Genomic DNA, 21,060 nt, shown 5'->3' with positions numbered 1-21,060 from the left:
GAAAAAGAGAAATCAGGGAAAAGGAAGAAATGCTGAAAACATAGGTTCCCTAAGCAGATAGAAGAGGGAAGTAGAGCCTGATTGATTTTGGAAAAGAAATTGGTGACACTCAACGAGTTGAAATCATGTGTCACCAAGCAAAAGAGAGACTCTCCAAGAAGTATGTCTACAGGCAATGTGAAAACATCAGACTGTACTTACACAAAGCTGATGGAAAACATCTTTAAGGCTGTGCTACCCCTCAGTCAGCACATCCCATTTCACTGGTAATGTAATAGAGGGCATCCTAGAAGAATATTGGGTCACCCAGGACTTCTTGCTGTGGAAATGCACTGGCAGAGTGTCAGGGACAGTTTATCCATAACAAGTGCTCTCATTGTGGCCTGACACAGAAGGTCTGTATCTGCTGCCTGCAGTGATGTCCCTTTCACAGTTTCTGTGATATTGATTCTGCCACCTTGTAGGAAAAAGTCCTTCTGCTTTGGCATGCAATTTTCCTCTGCATCCAACTTGTTTGGTGTTTCAGACAGCTTCTGTTGTTGCAGGTCAGGGGTGCTGACTGAAAACAGTTTCCTCTGTGACTGTGATCATCATCCTGAGAGGGTTCAGCTTCCACACTTGGTCATCAGTCTAAGTCCTAGCATTGCTTCTCCTCTGACTCAGGTCATTTTGGTGTTTAGTACCATTGTCTTCAGTGTGGACCAACTATCTTGCTTTATTCTTGTTCTTCAAGATCATAACTGTGGTAGAAGCAGATAGAGTCAGAACCTGAGTCACTGTCACTCTTTCTTTACTTTCCATTGCAGTACTACTTTCAATCTTGTATCAATACCAGCTGTGGTATGTCCTACCGGAAACATTGTATTTCAGAAGTGTTTAAGAAACTCACATGCATACAGTCACAGGGACAGATAGTGAAAGCCACTTTTTATGGGCCTTCTTGGTCCTGACATCCTGCTCATCAAGTCTCAGTGAACATGAAATATTCTTCTTCCTCAAGTCCCAATTTACAAAGCTCAGGCTGGTCCAACTGCACTGTGAGTGCAACTCTCTAATCAGCATGCATATGCTCTGTCCCTCTCTATGTCCCAAGATTGTGCAATTTTGAAAACATATTATGTTAACTAATGGAAGAGTATTGTGTCAACTAATGAAAGCTAAGAGCTCAACTTATACAAGCAAATAACTCATGCTTTGAAACATTATTTGGTTGCAGATAATTTTCCAAGCAAAGAAGTTATAATCCAATTTTACGAGTTAAGCAGATAAAAATATAGAGATCACTGCTTCAGGTCAGTGTGGGTTCTCCTTTGCCACAACCCACACCCATTAACCCCTCTCTAGATCTTCCTGGGCCTGCTGCTAACATTGAGTGGTGGATCTGTCCAGACAGGAAGGATGGGATTCCTGCCATACCACACATGTGGCTCACTCTCTGCCCACTGAGCTATGCTTGAGTACGGAGAATACCAGGAGAAGCCGCACCATTTGAATTGCAGATGCTGAAGTGTTGGGCCTTATACACCACCAGGATACCAGTGGAGACAGAGAGAGCCCACCAGCATTCACTCGAAGAAGGGATGGGAAGATGACAGTATAAGATTTAGAAAGACCAATATGACTCCAGCAAAATAGAGAGACAACATGCCAGCAAGACCTGAAAAGCATAATGCAGATGACACAGAAGAGACAGACCTTAAAAATTATTTTAAGTGGATAGAAATAAATCCCTTAAAGAAATAGAAGAAAAAACAAACCAAAAGATTCAAGAAATAAACCAATTTCTTAAAGAATCTAAAGAGAGCCAAGGAAAAATAAACAAACAAACAAGGGAAGGAAACAACTCAAATAGGTCAAGACTTGAAAGCTGAAAGAGCAACAATAAAAAAAACACCTAATGAGGGGATGCTGGAAAAAGAAAAACTGGGTAAATGATTAAGAGCCACATATATAAGTATAACCAATGGATAAAAGAGAGAATTTCAGGTTTTGAAGACTCATTAGAGGATATACAGTCATCAACCAAAGAAAATCTCAAGTCTAACAAATGCCTAACACAAATATTCCAGGAAACATGGGATAACATGAAGAGGCCAAACCTAAGAATAATAGGTATAGAAGAAGTTGAAGAAATACAGCTCAAAGGTACAGAAAACAAATTCAACAAAATCATAGAAGAAAACTTACCCAACCTAAAGAACAATATGCCTATGAAAGTACAAGAAGCTTACAGAACACTAGATAGAATGAACCACAAAAAGATGTCCCCTCATCACATAATAATCAAAACAACAAACTTACAGAATAAAGAGAAAATATTAAGAAGAGCAAAAGAAAACGTCCAAGTAGCATATGAAGGCAGACCCATCTGTATTACACACTCCTTCTCAATGGAAACTATGAAAGAGAGAAGGTCTTGAATAGATGTCCTACAAATGCTAAGGGAACAAGGATGCCAGCCCAGACTACTGTACCCAGCAAAGCTTTCAACTACTATAGATGGAGAAAACAAGATATTCCATGACAAAACCAGATTTAAACAATACATATCCACAAATACAACCCTACAGAAATTACTGAAAGGAAAACTACAACCCAATGAAGATAACTACACCCACAAAAACATAGGCAATAGATAATCCCACTTTACAAAAGACCACTAGAAAAAACAGGAGGGGAGCAAACCACATACAATAAGACCAGCACCAATGAATCCAAAGCAAACAAGAATCAACAATCATTGGTTATTAATAACCCTCAATGCCAATGGTCTCAACTTGCCTATAAAAAGACACAGGCTAACAGGCTGCATAAAAGAAATACATCTCAATGTCAAAGACAGACATTGACCTCAGAACAAGGGATTGAGAAAAGATTTTCCAATATAATGGAGACAAGAAACAAGCTGGTGTAGCAATCTTAATATCTAACAGCTTAAACTTCAGATTAAAGTGAATCAAAAGAGATGAAGAAGGGTATTTCCTTTTCTTCACAGGAAAAGTCCATCAAGATGAAGTCTCAGTTCTGAAAATCTATGCCCCAAATATGGAGGCACCCACATTCATAAAAGCAACATTACTAAAGCTAAAATCACACATAAAACCTCACACACTGGATCTAGGAGACTTCAACACTCTGCTGTCACTACTAGACAGGACCTCCAGACAAAAACTTTGCAAAGAAACAAAGGAACTAACAAAACTTATGACCCAATTGGGATTAAGAGACAACTATAGAACATTTCATCCAAACACGAAAGAATATGCCTTCTTCTCAGTGCCACACAGAACCTTCTCAAAATTCGATCACATACTTGGCAACATAGCAAACTTCAAGAGGTACAAAAAATTGGAATAATTCCTTGTATCTTCTCAGACCACCATGCTTTAAAGTTAGAATTCAACAACAGCATGAATCACAGAAAACCTACAAACTCATGGAAGTTGAAGAATTGAATAATGTGCAATTGTACCAGCCCTGGATCAAGGAAGAAATAAAAAAGGAATAAAAAACTTTCTGGAATTCAATGAGAATGAAGATACAACATACCCAAACTTATGGGACACTTTGAAAGCAATGCTAAGAGGAAAGTTCATAGCACTAAATGTCCACAAGAAGAAACTGGAGAATAGTCACACTAGAGAATTAACAGCATAACTCAAAATGATATAACAAAAAGAAGCAAACTTACCCAGGAGGAGGAGATGCCAGGAAATAATCCAATAGAGGGCTGAAATCAATAAAGTAGAAACCAGGAAAACATTACAAAGAATCAATGAAACAGAGTTGGATCTTTGAAAAAAATCAACAAGATAGACAAACCGTTATCCAAACTAATGAAAAGGCAGAGAGAGAACTTGCTAATTAACAAAATCAGAAAAAAGGGGGGCATAACAATGGACAATGAGGAAATTCATCATCAGGTCATACATTGAAAACCTGTACTCCAAAAAATTCAAAAATTTTAAGGAAATCAATAATTTTTGGAATAGATAGAACTTACCAAAATTAAATCAAGAACAGATAAGCAATTTCAACAGACCTATAACCCCTAATGAAATAGAACCAGTCATCAAAAGTCTCCCAACCCAAATAAGCCCAGGGCCAGAGGGCCTCAGGGCAGAATTCTGCAAGAAATTCAAGGAATAGCTAACACCATTTCTCCTCAAACTGTTTTACACAATAGAAACAGAGGAGTCATTGCCAAACTCTTTTTACAAGGTTTCAATAACCTTGATATCCAAGCCAGACAAAGACACATCTAAGTAAGAGATCTTCAGACCAATATCCTTCATGAACACTAATGAAAAAATAATCAATAAAATACTGTCAAATCGAATCCAAGAACACATCAGAAAAATCATCCAACGTGATTAAGTAGACTGCATTCCAGGGATTGAAGGATGTTACAACATATGAAAATCTGTCAATGTAATATTTAAACAAGCAATATAAACAAGCTGAGAAACAAACATCACATGATCATCCCACTAGATTCTGAAAAAGCCTTCGAAAATTACACCACCCCTTCATGATAAAGGTCTTGGAAAGATCAGGGATATCAGGAACATACCTAAACATAATAAAAGCTATTACAGCATGCCAACAGCTAACATCAAACTAAATGAAGAGAAACTCAACTCAATACCTCTGCAATCAAGAACATGACAAGGGTGTCCCCTCTCTCCATACCTCTTCAATATTGTACTTGATACTCTAGCTAGAGCAATAAGACAACATAAGTAGATCAAGGGGATACAAATTGGAAAGGAAGAAGTCAAACTTTCACTATTTGCAGATGATATGACAGTTAATATGTGACCGGAAAACCTCTACCAGGGAACTCCTACAGCTGATAAATACCTTCAGCAAAGTGGCAAGATACAAGATCAACTCAAAAACTTCAGTAGCCCTATTATACACACATGATAAAAAGGCTGAGAAAGAAATCACATAAACATTACCATTTACAATTGCCACAAACAACATAAAATACTCTGGGGTAACCCTAACCAAACAAGTGAAAGACTTGTATAGCAAGAACTTTGAGACTTTAAAGACAGAAATTAAAGGAGACACCAGAAAATGGAAAGATCTCCTATGTTCTTGGATAGGTACAATCAACATAGTAAAATTGGCAATCTTGCCAAAAACAGTCTACAAATTCAATGCGATCCCTATCAAAATCCCAGAATTCTTCACAGACCTTGAAAGAACAGTTCTCAACTTTATATGGAAAAGACCCAGGATAGCCAAAACAGCTCTGTTCAACAAAGGAACATTCAGAGGCATCTCCATCCTTGACTTAAAGCTCTATTATAGAGTTACAGTGCTGAAAACAACTTGGGATTGGCACAAAAATAGACTGGTATACCAATGGAATTGAATTCAAATCCTGATGTTAACCCACACTTGTATGAATACATGATTTTTGACAAAGAAGCTAAAAGTATACAATGGAGAAAAGAAAGAAACTTTAACAAATGATGCTGGCATAACTGGATGCTGACATGTAGAAGAACGTGGATAGATGCATGTCTTCGCCATGCACAAAACTTAAGTCCAAATGGATCAAAAACCTCAACATCAATCCAGCCACACTGAACCTCTTAGAAGAGAAAGTGGGAGGTACCCTTGAACAAATTAGTACAGGGTACCGCCTCCTGAACAAATGACTGGTAACACAGTCACTGAGATCCACAATTAATAAATTGAATCTCCTGAAACTGAGAAGCTTCTGAAAAGCAAAAGAAACAGTGAACAAGGCAAAAAGGTAGCACACAGAGAGGGAACAGATATTCATTAACCCCACATCTTACAAGAGGACCATGACCAAAATTTACAAAGAAATCAATATATCCAATTAAAAAGTGTGGTACAGATCTACATAGAGAATTCTCAATAGAGGAGTCTAAAATGGCTGATAGACACTTAAGAATGTGCTCAACATTCTTATCCATTAGGGAAATGGAAATCAAAACAATTCTGAGATACCATCTTATTCCTGTCAGAATGGCTAAAATCCAAAACACCAATGATTGCTTATGATGGAGAGGATTTGGAGAATGGGGAACACTCATCTACTGCTGGTGGGAGTGCCAACTCATACAGCCACTTCAGAAATCAGTATGGAGATTCCTCAGGAAAATGGGAATTAGTCTACCACAAGACCCAGCAATTCCACTCCTAGGCATATACCCAAAAGATTCACATTCATACAACAAGGATGTCTATTCCACTATGTTCAAAACAGGATTATTTGTAATAACCAGAAACTGGAAATAACCTAGATGTCCCTCAACTGAAGAGTGGATAGAGAAAATGTGGTACATTTACACAGTGGAGTACTACTCATGGGGAAAAAACAATGGGATCTTGAAATTTGCAGACAAAATGTTGGCACTAGAAGAAACCATCCTGAGTGAGTTAACCCAGTCACTAAAACACAAGGTTGGTATGTACTCACTCATATATGGATTTTAGACATGGATCAGGAGATTGTCAGGGTACAATTCCACCACCAGAGAGTCTGGGAAACAGGGAAGTCCCTAAGGGAGAAAAGCATGGAACACCAGAGAAGGGGAATGGGACTGGATCTCCTGAGTGGATTGGCAGTGTGGGGAGAGCGGAAAGCCAGATGGAAAAAAAAGAAGAGGAGAAGAGGTGGGGAATGGAGGACATGGAGTAGCAGGAAGGTTGAGAAGGCAGAAGAATAGAGAACAGTATGAGAGATACCATAATAGCGGGAGTCAAGTATGAGGAGACATCTAGCTAGCACTGGTGAGATTTCCAGAGATAACAAGGATAACACAAACTGGCAAACTAAGCAATAGTGGAGAGACTACCTTAAGTGCCCTTCACCACTATTGAGATTGACGACTACCTTATACACCATCCTAGAGCCTTCATTCAGTGACTGATGGAAAGCAGAGGCAGACACCCACACCTAAACACTGAACTGAACTCCTGGAAACCATTTGCAAAAAGGGAGAAGTGATGAGCAAAGATGTCAAGACCAGGCTGGTGAAACCACAGAGGCAGCTGATTTGAACAAGGGGGAGCTCTTGGACCCCATACTGATGGGTGACAGGCCAGCATGGGACTGATCCAGACCCCCTAAATTTGGGTATCAGTGAACAGGCCTCAGCAATTGATGGGGCCTTGGTGAGTAGATCAGTATTTATCCCTGGCATACAAATGGGCTTTGGTAGCCCATCCCACATCGAGGAACGGTCTCTCAGCCTGGACACATTGGGGAAGGTCTTAGGCACTGCTCCGAATGAAATGACAGATCCTGGAGATCCCACATGGAGGGCCTCACCCTCCCTGGATATTGGAGTGGGGGTTTGGTGGGCAGCTGGGGGGGTTGGAAGGCTGGGTAGGAGGGGAGGGAGAGGGAGCTGGGATTGATATGTGTAGCAAGCTTATTTCTAATTTAAATTTAAAAAGTAAAAATACTAAAAAAAGAAGTTATCCAACTGTGTATAAAACAAAGCACAGAGCAGATATTTAGTAAAATTAGCACCAAAACAAAATGAAAAAAGAAACAAAAAAGGAAAACCTACATACTTTACTTACAATATTTGTCGATTTATCATTTTGCTGTTTAAAATATTTTTTATATTATTCCTTTGAGACTTTCAAATTTATTACGTGTTTTGATTATATTTATTCATCCTCCCAATTCTTTCCAGATCCACCCTCCCTCCCATCTTTCCAACTTTGTTTTCTTTTCTTTTCTTTCTTTCTTTCTTTTTTTTTGAGTGAAACCAACCTTATTCCTGACATCAAAACCCCAAAATATTTCAAGATACATTGAAAGGGAACTCCTGATTGAAAACAACCAAATTTTAAACATTATTTGCAAATTTAATATCCTGAAATTTAATTAAATATTCTCAAACTTCAAAATGTATTTTTTTCATTTGTGAAGTAAGTATTCTAATAATTCTGTAATATAGTATCTTTGGGGAATTAATCAGATGTATATAAAACTCCTATCATGGTTCCTGGTGACATTTAACAATTACTGCTTATCTTTTTGTTTCTTTCCAGATATTTTTATTTAAATTAGAAACAATCTTATTTTACATATCAATCCCATCCTCCCAAGCCCCCCCCCCACCAAGCCCTATGCCTCATGGAATGTGAGGCCTTCCACAGGGGATTATCAAAGTCTATCACAGCATTTGGGGCAGGGCCTAGCCTCTCCCCCATGTGTCTAGACTGAGGGAGTAACCCTCTGTAGGGAATGGGCTTCCAAAGTCCATTCAGACAATAGAGATAGATACTGTTCCAATACCAGAGACCTCATAGACTGCCCAGGTTTCCTAAATGACAACCACACTCAGGGGGCCTGGTTCAGTCCTGAGCTGGATTCCCAGCTGTCAGTCTGGGGACCAAGAGGTCCCCATTGTTCAGGTCAGCTATTTCTGTGTGTTTCCTCAGCCTGGTCGTGTCCCCTTTGCTCATCACACCTCCCTCTCTACAATTGGATTCCAGAAATTTGGCTAAGTGCTTAGGTGTGGGTCTCTGTTTCCAAGTACTTCAGTTGCTGGATGAAGGTTCTAGGATGGCATATAAGGTAGGCATCAATCTCATTATTGGAGAAGGCATTTATAGTAGCCTCCCCACTCTTGCTTAGATTCTAAGTTGGGGTCATCCTTGTAGATCTCTGGACATTTCCCTAGTGCCAGATTTCTCTTTAAACCTATAATGGGTCCCTCTATTAAGGTATCTGTTTTCTTGTTCTCTTCTATTCTCCCCAACTCAGTCTCCTGCTCCCTCATGTCTTCCTCTCCCCTTCTTCCCCCCTTCTCTTTCTCTTAACTCCCTCTCCCCTCCACACCATATTCCCAATTAGCTCAGGATATCTTGTCCCTTTCCCCTTCTCCAGGGGACCATGTATATCTCTCTTAAGGTCCTCCTTATTTCCTAGCTTCTACAGAGGTGTGGAGTGTAGACTGGTAATACTTTGCTTTAAATATAATATCCATATCTATATATGAGTGAATATATACCATGTTTGTCTTTTTGTGACTGGGTTACCTCACTCACGATGGTATCTTCTAGTTCCATCCATTGCCTGGGATTTCATTGTTTTTTTTCTGCTGAGGAGTACCACATTTTCTTTATACATTTTTCAGTTTAGGGGCATCTAGGGTGCTTCCAAGTTCTGAATATTACAAATAATGCTGCTATGAACATAGTGGAACAGATATCCTTGTTGTATGAATATACATCTTTTGGGTATATGCCAAAGAGTGGAATTGCTGGATCTTGAGGTAGACTGATTCCCATTTTCTTGAGAGACTCACATACTGATTTCCAAATTGGCTGTACAAGTGTGTACTCCCACAAGCAGTTAAGGAGTGTTCCCCTTTCTGCATGCACATCCTGTCCAGCATAAACTGTTCTTGGTGTTTTTGATTTTAGCCTTTCTGAGAGGTGCAAGATGATATCTCATACTTGTTTGGATTTGTATTTCCCTAATGGTTAAGGGTGTTGAGCACTTTTTTAAGTGTCCTTCAGCCGTTTAAACCCCTCGATTGAGAATTGTCTATTTAGTTCTGTACCCCACTTTTTTAACTATATTATTTGGTGTTTTGGTGACTAGGTTCTTGAGTTCTTTGTACATTTTGGAAATCAGCCCTCTGTCAGATGTGGGGTTGGTGAAGATCTTCTCCCATTCTGTGGACTGCCATCTTGTCTTCTTGACTGTGTCCTTGCCCTTCCAGAAACTTCTCAATCTTAGGAGATACCATTTACTACATTTATTAATTTTTGAACTCAGTGTCTGTGCTACTGGTTTTATGTTCAGGAAGTGGTCTCCTGTACCAATTTATTTAAGGGTAGATCCCACTTTGCCTTCTAAGAGATTCATTGTGGCTAGATTTATGTTAAGGTCTTTGATCGATTTGGACTTAAGTTTTGTTCGTGGAGATAGATATGGATCTATCTGTAGTTTTCTACATGCCAGCCTTTAGTTATACCAGCACCATTTGTTGAATATGCTTTCTTTTTTCCATTGTATAATTTTAGCTTCTTTGTAAAAAAAAAAAAGCAGGTGTCCATAGGTGTGTGGGATAATATCAGGGTTTTCAGTTCAATTTTTGTGCCAATAACAAGCTGTTTTCAGTCCTGTAGCTCTTTAGTAAGGCTTGAATCAAGGATAGTGATGCCTCAAGAAGTTACTGTGTTGTACTTTGTTGTTTTGGCTATCCTGAGTTTTTTTGTTTTTCCACATAAAGTTGAGTTTTCTTCTGTCAAGGTCTGTGGAGAATTCTGAAAGTATTTTTATGGGGATTGCATTGAATCTGTAGATTGCTTTTGGCAAGATGACCATTTTTACTATGCTATGCCTATCTATCCAAGGGCATGGGAGATCTTTCCACTTTCTGGTATCTGCTTTAATTTCTTTCTCTAAAGCCTCAAATTTCTTGTTACATAGGTCTTTCACTTGTTTGGTTAAAGCTGCTCCAAGATATATTATGCTGTTTGTGGCGATTGTGAATTGTGATGTTTATCTATTTCTTTCTTAGTTTATTTTTCATCTTATATAGTAGGGCTACTGATTTTTTGAGTTAACCTTGTATCCTGCCACTTTGCTGAAAGTGTTTATCAGCTGTAGGAGTTCCCTGGTAGAAGTTTTTAGGTTATTTATGTAAATTATCATATCATCTGCAAATAGTGAATGTTTGATTTCTTTCTTTCCAATTTGTATCTCCTTGATCTCCTTTTATTGTCTTATTGCTTTAGCTAGAACTTCAAGTACAGCATTGAAGAGATATGGAGAGAGTAGACAGCCTTGTCTTGGTCCTGAATTTAGAGGGGTCACATTGAGTTTCTCTCCATTTTGTTTGATGTTGCCTATTGGTTTTCTGTATATTGCTTTTATTATGTTTATGTATGTTCCTGTTATCCCTGATCTCTCCAGGACTTTTATCAAGAAGGGGTGTTGGATTTTGTCAAAGAATTTTCCAGCATCTAGTGAAATGATCATGTCAGTTTTCTTTTTCAGTTTGTTTATATGGTGGATTACATTGATAGATTTTCTTTTGTTGTACCATCCCTCTGTCCCTGAAGCCTACTTGATCATGGTGGATGATTTTTCTGATAAGTTCTTGGATTCAGTTTGCCAGTATTTTATTGAGTGATTTTTCATCAATGTTCTTGAGGAAAATTGTTCTTTACCTCTCTTTCTTTGTTGTGCCTTTGTGTGGCTTGGGTCCCAAGGTAATTATAGCCTAATAAATAATGTTTGGTAATGCACTGAAACTGTCTGGCTCTGGTCTTTTTTCAGGTGGGAGATTTTTGATGACTGCTTCTATTTCATTAGGTGCTATAGGTCTATTTACATTGCTTATCTGTTCTTGATTTTATTTTGGTAAGTTCTATCTATTCAGAAAATCGTCCATTTCCTTTAAATTTCAAATTTTGTAAAGTACAGATTTTCAAAGTATGATATGAAGATTCTCTGGATTTCCTTAATGTCTGTTGTTGTGTCCCCCTTTTCATTTCTGATTTTGTTAATTTGCATGTTCTCTCTGTCTTTTGGTTTGTTAGGATAAAGGTTTGTCTATCTTGTTGAATTTCTTGAAGAACCAATTCTTTGTTTTATTGATTCTTTGTATTGTTTTGTTTGTTTATATTTTATTGATTTCTGCCCTCAATTTGATTATTTCCTGGTGTCTACTCCTCCGTGTGAGTTTACTTCTTTTTGTTCTAGAGCTTTTCAGTTGTGCTATTAATTTTCTAGTGTGACTCTTCTCATGTTTCTTTATGTGGGCACTTAGTGCTATGAACTTCCCTTTTAGCACTTCTTTCAGAGTGTCCCATAAGTTTGGGTATGTTGCGTCTTCATTCTCATTGTATTTTTGAATGTCTTTGATTTTCTTTTTTATTTCTTTCTTGACCCAGGTGTGGTGCAATTGTAGACATTTAGCCATGGTGATTAGATAAGATACAGATGGTTATTCCAATTTTGTTGTTGTTGTTGTTGCCAAGTATGTGGTTGATTTTAGAAAAGGTTCCATGTGGTGCTAAGAAGGTATATTCTTTGTGTTTGGATGGATTGTTCTATAGCTGTCTGTTAAACTCATTTGGGTCATAACTTCTCTTAATTCCTTTGTTTCTTTGTTATGTTTCTGTCTGGTGGCCCTGTGTATTGGTGAGAGTGGACTGTTGAAGTCTACCACTATAAGTGTATGAGGTTTTATGTGTGATTTGAGTTTTAATAATGTTTCTTTTACTAATGTGGATGCCTTTGTATTTGGGGCATAGATGTTCAGAATTGAGACTTGCATCTTGATGGATTTTTCCTGTCATGAATCTCTTGTGATTGATTTTAGTTTGGAGTCTAATTTGTTAGATATTAGGATTGCTACATCAGCTTGTTTTTTGGTTCCATTTGATTCACAAATGTTTTCCCAATCATTTATCCCTTCTCCCAGTGGGTGGAGGAAGAATTAGCACTGAGATGTAGGCAGGCTCTGGATGACTTGGCCTTCTGGGGCAGCTTCCACTGCATGAATTCCCCAGACCAAAAGACTCCAAGGAGAGCAAGTCTGAAATAGGCTCAGGCTCACTGCTTTCCCATGGGTGCATGCAGGACCACTTGTTCTTTTATGAACCCTTCAAGACCAACTTCTCCTGAAGAAAATATTCTTGGATGTGTGAACTTCCTCTGTAGCAGGTTGACTTACAAAAAGGTAACTTTGGAAACAGAATAATCTTAAGGTATATGTAAGCAATTAGAGGCTGGAGAGATGGCCCAGCACTTAAGAGCACTAGCTGCTCTTCCATTGTCCTGAGGTCAATTCCTAGCAACCACATGATGGCTCACGACCATCTATAATAGGATCTAATTTCCTCTTCTGGAATGGAGAGCACTCATACATAAAATATAGATAAATAATATATATAAGCAATTAATTTGCATTTCCTACAAGTCATGTATCAGGTAAAACACACTCACAGAGTTAAAGAGCCCTATTCCAAGAAAAATCCAATTGATTGGCAGGAAAAGCCAGCAAGTGTTCAAAATGATTGACAGGAAGAAAAGAGTTGTTGTTTTTTATCTGATTACCATATAATTCAATTCTTTTATTGCCAGTTGTGAAAATTAGTGTTAATTTTCAACTTGGGAAAATCTAGGCTCTCCTAGGAGAAGGCCCTATGGCGTATCTGTGTGGGTTGTCTTGGTTGCTTTTAGGTGTAAAATCTGCCCACTGTGGAATAGTTTGCTTGTCTAAGCGTAGAAAAGGAACAGAACAGCTATACTCATTGCTTTATGCTTTACCTAATAAATGTCTTCAAAAAAAATCAAAAGCACAAACAAAAATTGTTTGATTGTTTCCAGGAAATTCTTAGAAAGTTTTCTGGGATGACTGAGATATATTTTATAGTTTATTTCTAATACTAGGTCAGTTTAACAAGGACAACCAAAGCCAAAGCAGAGATCACACACATCATTCATCTTTTCATTCCTACATACATATGTGCAATTATATTTATGTAAGAGGGAAGATAGGAGAGATAGAGGGAAGGAAGGAGCAATGGAGGGAGGGAGACAGAAGGAGAAGGAAGAGAGGAAAGGAAGGTGTTGGAAGAGAAGGAAAGAAGCAAGGGAGGGAGAAAAGGAGAAAGGAAGGGAAGGAGAAAAAGGAGGAGGAGGAAGGGAAGGGAAGGGAATGGATAGTAAGTACCTTTTTGTGAGTTTTCCAGAAGAGTTAACAAAGTGAAATTTTCTCTCTGATGGAATGGCTTGACTGAGAGCCAAGAGACTAGTGGAAGGTAATGAGAAGAGGAACTTGACATCTGATGGGAGGAGAGTGAGCCATAACTTGGCTACCTGAACAATGCTGTTTGGAGGTGGTGTTGATAGTGCCCTGGCTGAAGTGACAGGCTCCCTAGAGGATCAGGGCACACAGATACCAGCATTCTTCCCTGCATTTTCTAAGAGTTATGCATCAAGATCAAACAGTGTCAGCAGACTGAATGCACTCATCCTCTGTTGCTTCATCTCTTTGCTCATTCAGTTGCTCAGTCCATCAATAAATATGCATGAATCACCCAGACAGTGCATTGAGATCTTAAATGGATTCTAGGCTGTTCAACTCCTTAAGAATATTAAAATCCAAGAGGAAGAAAGGGGTGTTAAATACACCTATACATTCAGTTACCATTATTTGAAATCCATTGGCCATGTAAACTAAGATTCATCTAGTTGCATGTTTTAGAAATGATCCCTCTGGGATGGATATGCAAAGATTTACTTCATAATGAGAAAATTTTTGTCAGAATTAATTGGTACATAAAAGTGATGGTTTTTGTATGTTTCTGTGGATTCTGTGACTTTGATGACTGTATTAGATGAGGTTTCTAATTGAATTGTTAGGTTCTTTTCCATATACAACTAGATTGTCTGAAATTGAGCTATTTCCCATCTTCCTTTTCTAGTCATACCTGTCTGTCTTTCTTTCTGTCTTATTGTTCTAGCTTAGACTTGAGGTATTGTGTTGACTATGAATACCATGGTAAGGCAGCCTTGTCTCTTTCATCCTTTCCCATCTAGTATAATACAAATCATAGACTTGTTGAATATAGACTCTATTGTGTTGCTGTGCTCCTTCTCGTCATTATTTCTTCAGGATTTTTGTCACGAAAGTATGTTTAACTTTTTCTTGTATCTATTGTGAAGATCTTATAATTTCTGCCTTTAACTCTATTCATGCAGTATAACATACATTGATTTATGTTAAACCACCCTTGCACACTGAGAATACAAACAACATGGTTGTGCTAATAATTTTTATTGTCAACTTGAATGGATTTGGCATCTCCTATAGGACACATCTCAGGATGGCTATGACAGTAGTTTTAGAGAAATTTAACTGAAGAAGAAAGAATCACCATGCATGTGGGCAGATTACTCTCCACTGATGATCTTTGTATTGGAGCAAGCACTGCCTCACCAAAGCACTCAACTGGACTTGAAGCTTGAAATCACGTCAGCTTGTCCTGAAGGTACAGCTCTTTTCACCAGAGCCATCTGTATTTGAATGGATTACCTAGCAAATGCAGCCCTTGCTTCCCCATCCCCCACTATGGAGTCGCAGTGTTTATTTTGGCTTGCTTCTTTTCAGTGCATCACGTTGTCTTTGCCTCTGAATTTTTCAGGTACCCTGACCTATATTTGTGAATTCCAATGCTTTTCTTCAATTTCTGTCTTGGAGTAGACTGTTTTCTTTTGCTAACTAATTCTTCCCTGTCACAGTCAGGCAGCTTAACCCAAAGTCCTCTCTGCTTGGTCTCAAATGTGATTAGTTAACAAACTCATCTATTTCTCCACTTTCCACCAGGATTACAGAAAGTTGTGAGAATATAAAATCTATTCAATAGATTTGTTAATTTTTGGATTTCTTAGTCTGTTGCTTTTTTTAACCTATCAATTCACTGTTTTCCTCAAACTCTAATAGTGGTCTCATTATCTATGACTTTCAATTTGAAAAAGCAGTTGTGCCTGGATTTTCTTCAAATAAATCCCATTGAAAGAGTAATCCTTTACAAATACAATAGTTTTGCTATGTCACTACTATTTTACTAGGGAACTTCCAATATTATTTCTGATTTTCATAGTTTAGGTCATCATGATGATAATTTTGTTTCACTTTTCTCTCTCATGGTCTCCTTTTCTACTGTCAAAGCTGTTTTTAAGTAGAGAGAATTTTAATGGTATTTACATCCCTCCATCTTCCGCATGAGTCCATCATCACCAAAGTGTTCAAACGCTAAGATAAGAATTCCTTACATTTCAATCATTATTTAAATTACATTACTAAGCCATTACATGTTTGGAAGGAGTTTTTTAATTCCTGTAACATATACAATATAATTATCTTTCCATCTATCTATCTATCTCTCTATAATGATATATGCCAACTTCATGTATAATAATATGAAGACATTTAAGATTATACATTTTCCTCTTATGTTTACTTCATTGTATTCCACAAACCCTGACATACTGTGTTTTCATTTCAGCCAAATATAGACATAAAATTTCCTTCAGAATTTCTTCAGTGACCTATTCGTTAGTCAATGCTGTGTTGCTTAATCCTCATGAGTTTACTTTTTTCCATTTCTCATCTTATTGATATCTAGCTTTATTCCATTGTACTCAATACAGCATGCTGTTTCAATCCCCTTGTATTTGCTGAGCCTTGCTTTGTATTCTAATGAATGCACTTCTGAGAAAAATGGGTTTTCTTTAGTGTTTAGGTGGATGTTCTGTAAATATGTCAGTTCCATTTGATTTATGATCTTCAAGTCTTTTTTGTTTCTGTTTACTGAGTGGGTGGGTCACTTATCTACTGGCTATAATAAAATATTGAAATCCCTCACTATAACTCTGTGGCACTTAATCTGTGGTTTTATAACACATGGTATATACTTATGAAAATGGGAATCAGCTGCACCTGTGATGTATTATATACATATGGTCACAATTAGTTGTTACCTTAGTCAGCATGAAGGGATATGCTTTATCTTTTTAGACTAGATTTAGTTTGAAGTCTACTTTGTCTGATATTTGAATAGCCTGTTTATTTCCTTGCATGGAGTACTTTTCTCAGCCTTTAACCTTAAGGTATTCTTTATGTTTGATCATAGGTTAGTGTCTGTGTCTTTTTATTCATGAATTGAAACTACTAATATCCAGATCTATTGTAGAAAGATTCACATTAATTTTTTGCCAATCAAAAATTTTTGATTGTGGGGTTTTTTGGGGGGACTGTTTTGATTAATTCTTTTTTTTTACTATTTATTTTTCCTCTGTGACCTCTTAGATTTGTTAATCCTTCTCTTTAGTCCTAAGAATTTCCTCCAGTGGCCTCTGTACAGCTGGTTTTGAGTTCATATTTTCTCTAAGTCTGCTTTTAATTGTAGGATTTTTAAATTCACCCTGTAATTTTAATCGACAGCTTTGCTGGGTGTTATCTTCTGGGTTAACAGTTGTGACTTTTGCGAATGTGGAGTGTGTTTTTCCAAGCCAATCTTGTTACAAAAGTTTCTGTTGACCAGTCACCTGTTGTCCTAATGGTTCTGCCTTGTATTTGATTCAGCTCTTCTCACTTGGAGTTTTCAGTAACCATTCAGTAGCTTGTGGATTCAGTGCTTTAATTATAGGCTGTCATGGGGAGTTTCTTTTCAGGTCATATGTATGTCATATTTTGTGAGAATTTTTAAGTATCTCTTTTTCTAGATTTAGGAATTTTCTTTCCTACAGTTTTATTAAAAACGCTGACTGTGCCTTTGGCCTGGAATTCCTCTTCAGTTTCCATAATTCATAAGTTTGATGTTTTTATATGGTTTCAAAGTTCCTTTATTCATTGCATTTACTGTTTGATTTGGTGATACAGTTCTTCTGTCTTGTGTTCAGAACCCAATATTCTGCCCTCTATCCAATCCATTCTGTTTGTGAGGCTTTTCACCGAACTTCAGATGAGATTGCCAGGGTTTTTCATATCCTGCCTCAGTTTGTGTTTTCTTTGGTGTTTTATCTCCTTATTGAATTTGATTTTCATTTCCTGAATTGTCCTCATTATTTCACTCAGCAGTTTGCTTGTGATTTTTCAACTTCAATAATTTCTTTTCTGTCCTCTTAAATTTGTCCAATGATTATCTGTTTGACTGCTTTAAAATCGTTGAACATGTTTATATTTGTTCCTTTGAAGCAGTATTGGTGCTTTTGTTTTGGGGTCTGGCATCTAGATTTAGGATTTTGATTGTCTTTTACATATCAATTATTAGTCCACTCAGCAGGGATAATCATGTAAACTGGTGGTGGGAAGAGGGTTTGAGAGAATCTCAGGAGTGGAGCTCAGGTTAAACATATTGAAGAATTGCAGCTTATGGGTGTTGCATTCTAATCCAGTGACTGGGCTCCTGAGATGCAAGAAGCTTCAGGGATGGGGCACACATGGGTCTCTGTGGCATGTGTACCAGGAGGCACAGTATGTTAATATGCACGGGTAGGGTGAGGTCTTCCTATGAGCTCCAGGCCTGGGTGACTGTGCAAAATGACAAAGATTGGAGACCAAGGTCTGAGGAAGTGACAGAGTCTCTTCCTTGTGCCAGGTCAAGGGACAGAAAATTGGAATCATGTATTTCTGGCAAGTAGGATTGGAGGTGAATGGGCCAGGGGGCAGAGCACTGCTGAGGCACAAGAGACCACATAGAATGATTGTGACACCTGAATTCTAAAACAAAGCAAGAAGTCAATCTGTTTTTATGATGGATTAAATCTATTGATTCTATTTTATTTTTCAATTAAATTTAATACAACATAATTTGATGGGCTTTCCTTTCTCCCAACTCCTTCCATTTCCTTCTGCACCTCCATATCTACTTTGTTCCTTTTCTCTCTGTCTTTAAAGCACCCTATATATAAAATGAAAATCAAATAAAAACAACAACAATGACAAAATCAAGACTAAAAGTGCCCAAACAAAACAAAACACAAAGCCCACAAAATATACCACCAACTACCAGGCATGGGGCCTGCCCTAGAGAGTGGTTAATATCCAATAAGATGCCACTTTTATAAAACAAATTTTCCCCTTTGCAAAGGAGTGTCAGCTGCAAGTAGATTCTTGGTTGAGACAGGAGCCTGTGTCCACTTTCCAGTCACAATGCTAGGACCCTTTTGTGGCTTGAACCTTTTCAGGTACTGTCTCTATGGGTTTATAAGTACACCATCTTGTGTCTGGAAGACATTATTTCTTAGAGTTTAATCGTGTCCTTCTCTTAGAATTTTTCTGTCTCCTTTTCTGTATAGATCTCTGGGCATTGAGGGAAAAAGAGTCAAGATACCTCATTTAGGCCTGAGAGCTCCCAAGTCTCTCACTCTCATAACACTTTTTAGTTGAGGATCTCTGTGTTTATTACTATCTACTATTGAGGAAAATTAGCCTACATAAGATAGGGAGGTCATATGATATTTTATTAGTGAGAAATCACTTACATGAGAAGCTGAGAACCCAAGGCCAGTGCTCTGCTGCTCTCCGAGACCTGACTGGAACCCCAAGAGAGAGCTGGAAAGTTGTCTCAGCAATTAAGACCACTTATTATTTTTGAGCAGGAGCTGAGTTTGATTTCCAGCACCTATATCCCTGCTCACAACCATCTGCAAGTCTAATCCCAGGTGATACAAGGCCCTGTTCTGGAGTCTGCTGGTACTACAGGTACTACACCTTCACGTAATACCCCTCCATATCCGTAATCAAAAATAAAATCAATTTTAATAATAAAATGATAAACTATCTGAAAATTAATACAAAAACTCCAATTTACAGTATCATTGACAAAAATAGAATATTTGGGAGAACATTTGATAAAATATATGCAAATCTTGTACACTACAAACCCGCAGAGTGTGGGGAGGGCATGATCAAAATACATTGTATACATACACAACATTCGCAAAGAATAAGTTAATTTAAAAGTTGAAGGAAAAAAGTAAACAGAAAAGAATCTCATCCTTGTGCATTGTGAGATGGAGCATTGTTTAAATGACAACAATTTTCCTATTTGTCTATAGACAAATTTATATCAAAGTCCCAGGTAGCATTTTGAAAATATAAACAAGCTGAAGGATTCAGAATGATCTACATATTCACCTTGTGCTTTATCTTGCTATGATATGAACGCTTAACACTAGGTATACCTCTCTCAAACTGTTCTCAGTGGCAAAGCACACTGCCTTGTTGAATGTAGGTTTGGAGATACAGCAGAGGCCTACAGCTTTTACTTCCTGTTAAGCTGAAACTTTACACCAGTATATGTGCAGCTGTTACTTCCCTCCTCTATTAATTTAAAACAAAACACAGTTTTGCATACACAGTTAAAATAGAAAGTTGCATTCTTCCAGTGAGGGACTGTTATATCTTATGAGGTAAATCCCACCATTTGTGGACACAGAAAACACCGCCACTTGAGGCTACTGGTTAGGTATGGGAAGGAGATATTAAATGATCATATTTCAGTCACGTCAAGTTTCTGAGTCACATTCAGCAAATGCACTCTTATAACTGCTGTTCTTGGAAGAGGCAGAAGTCCTGCGGGGGGGGGGGGGGGGGAGGTAGGAGAAGGAGGACTGAGAATTTTCTGTCACTCTGATAGATTTCCTGGACCAGAGATCCTAATTTCTGTTTTCCTGGTGTGTGAAATCTGGCCCCAGAAGCAGTGCTTTTATGAATGCCTGTAATAACAAAAGTACAGCCTTAGGGGACTCACTGAGGCTTTTTTGTGTCATCCAAGTCTTTTAGTGATCTGAACCCAAACCCAGGGCCATGTGTGCTTGAGTTTGTTAGGTAAGAGTCGTCTTGTTTGTAATGTTCAGAGCCAGGGGATTTAACGTTTGAGAAGCAAAGTTAAGTGCCCTCTCTCTCTCTCTCCCCCTCTCTCTTCCTCCCTCCATATCTCCTCTCCTTCCTTCCCCTCTCATCCCCTCCCCTCCCCTCCTCTCCTCTCCTCTTTCCTTTTAAAAAGGAACACTGATAACTAAACAGGTCATTTGTTGTAACCCTATTCTCTAGAATTTGATATAGGAAGCATGAGGTAGACTGAATAGTCTAAAGGTCCAAACACTTCTGTATGTGGCCAATATTGCCTTTCTTCCAACTCTTTTTTAAATTCCTGTGATTGCTGTGAGGTTACCTTTCAAGTGACCAAGATTCCATGATGTAGGAGGATCCCATTACATGGTCTCTCAGGCCTTGGCAAACTCGTGAATGGACTCCGGGGTCCATGATATATGAAGAAGACCAAGCACTGGATCTGAAATACAAGCATCTTTGCCCTCAGAATACAAGAAGAAATACCCAACAAAAACTACAACTTCTTAAAAACGTCTCTAAAATGTACCAGGCCAGCTGACATAAAATCTCAGTGCAGGGCCTGTCACTGTGGTGAGAGTCCTGTGCGAGAAGCTTGCCTTTTCTGAAACACTGGTGCTGGTTTCATTTTTGGAAGCTCTAGGGTTATGAATGACCTAGGATG

General features: G+C 38.1%; 1 pseudogene; it reads right to left on the bottom strand.

Moving 5' to 3' along the window:
- Window positions 1-21,060, bottom strand: part of LOC101824472 — a 58,267-nt pseudogene that overhangs the window by 5,163 nt on the left and 32,044 nt on the right.

This window comes from Mesocricetus auratus, unplaced genomic scaffold (assembly GCF_017639785.1).
Source record: "Mesocricetus auratus isolate SY011 unplaced genomic scaffold, BCM_Maur_2.0 Super-Scaffold_100006, whole genome shotgun sequence".
NCBI classification, from domain to species: Eukaryota; Metazoa; Chordata; class Mammalia; order Rodentia; family Cricetidae; genus Mesocricetus; species Mesocricetus auratus.
The sequence above is the reverse complement of the archived record's forward strand: the minus strand, read 5'-3'. Positions and strand labels throughout refer to the sequence as shown.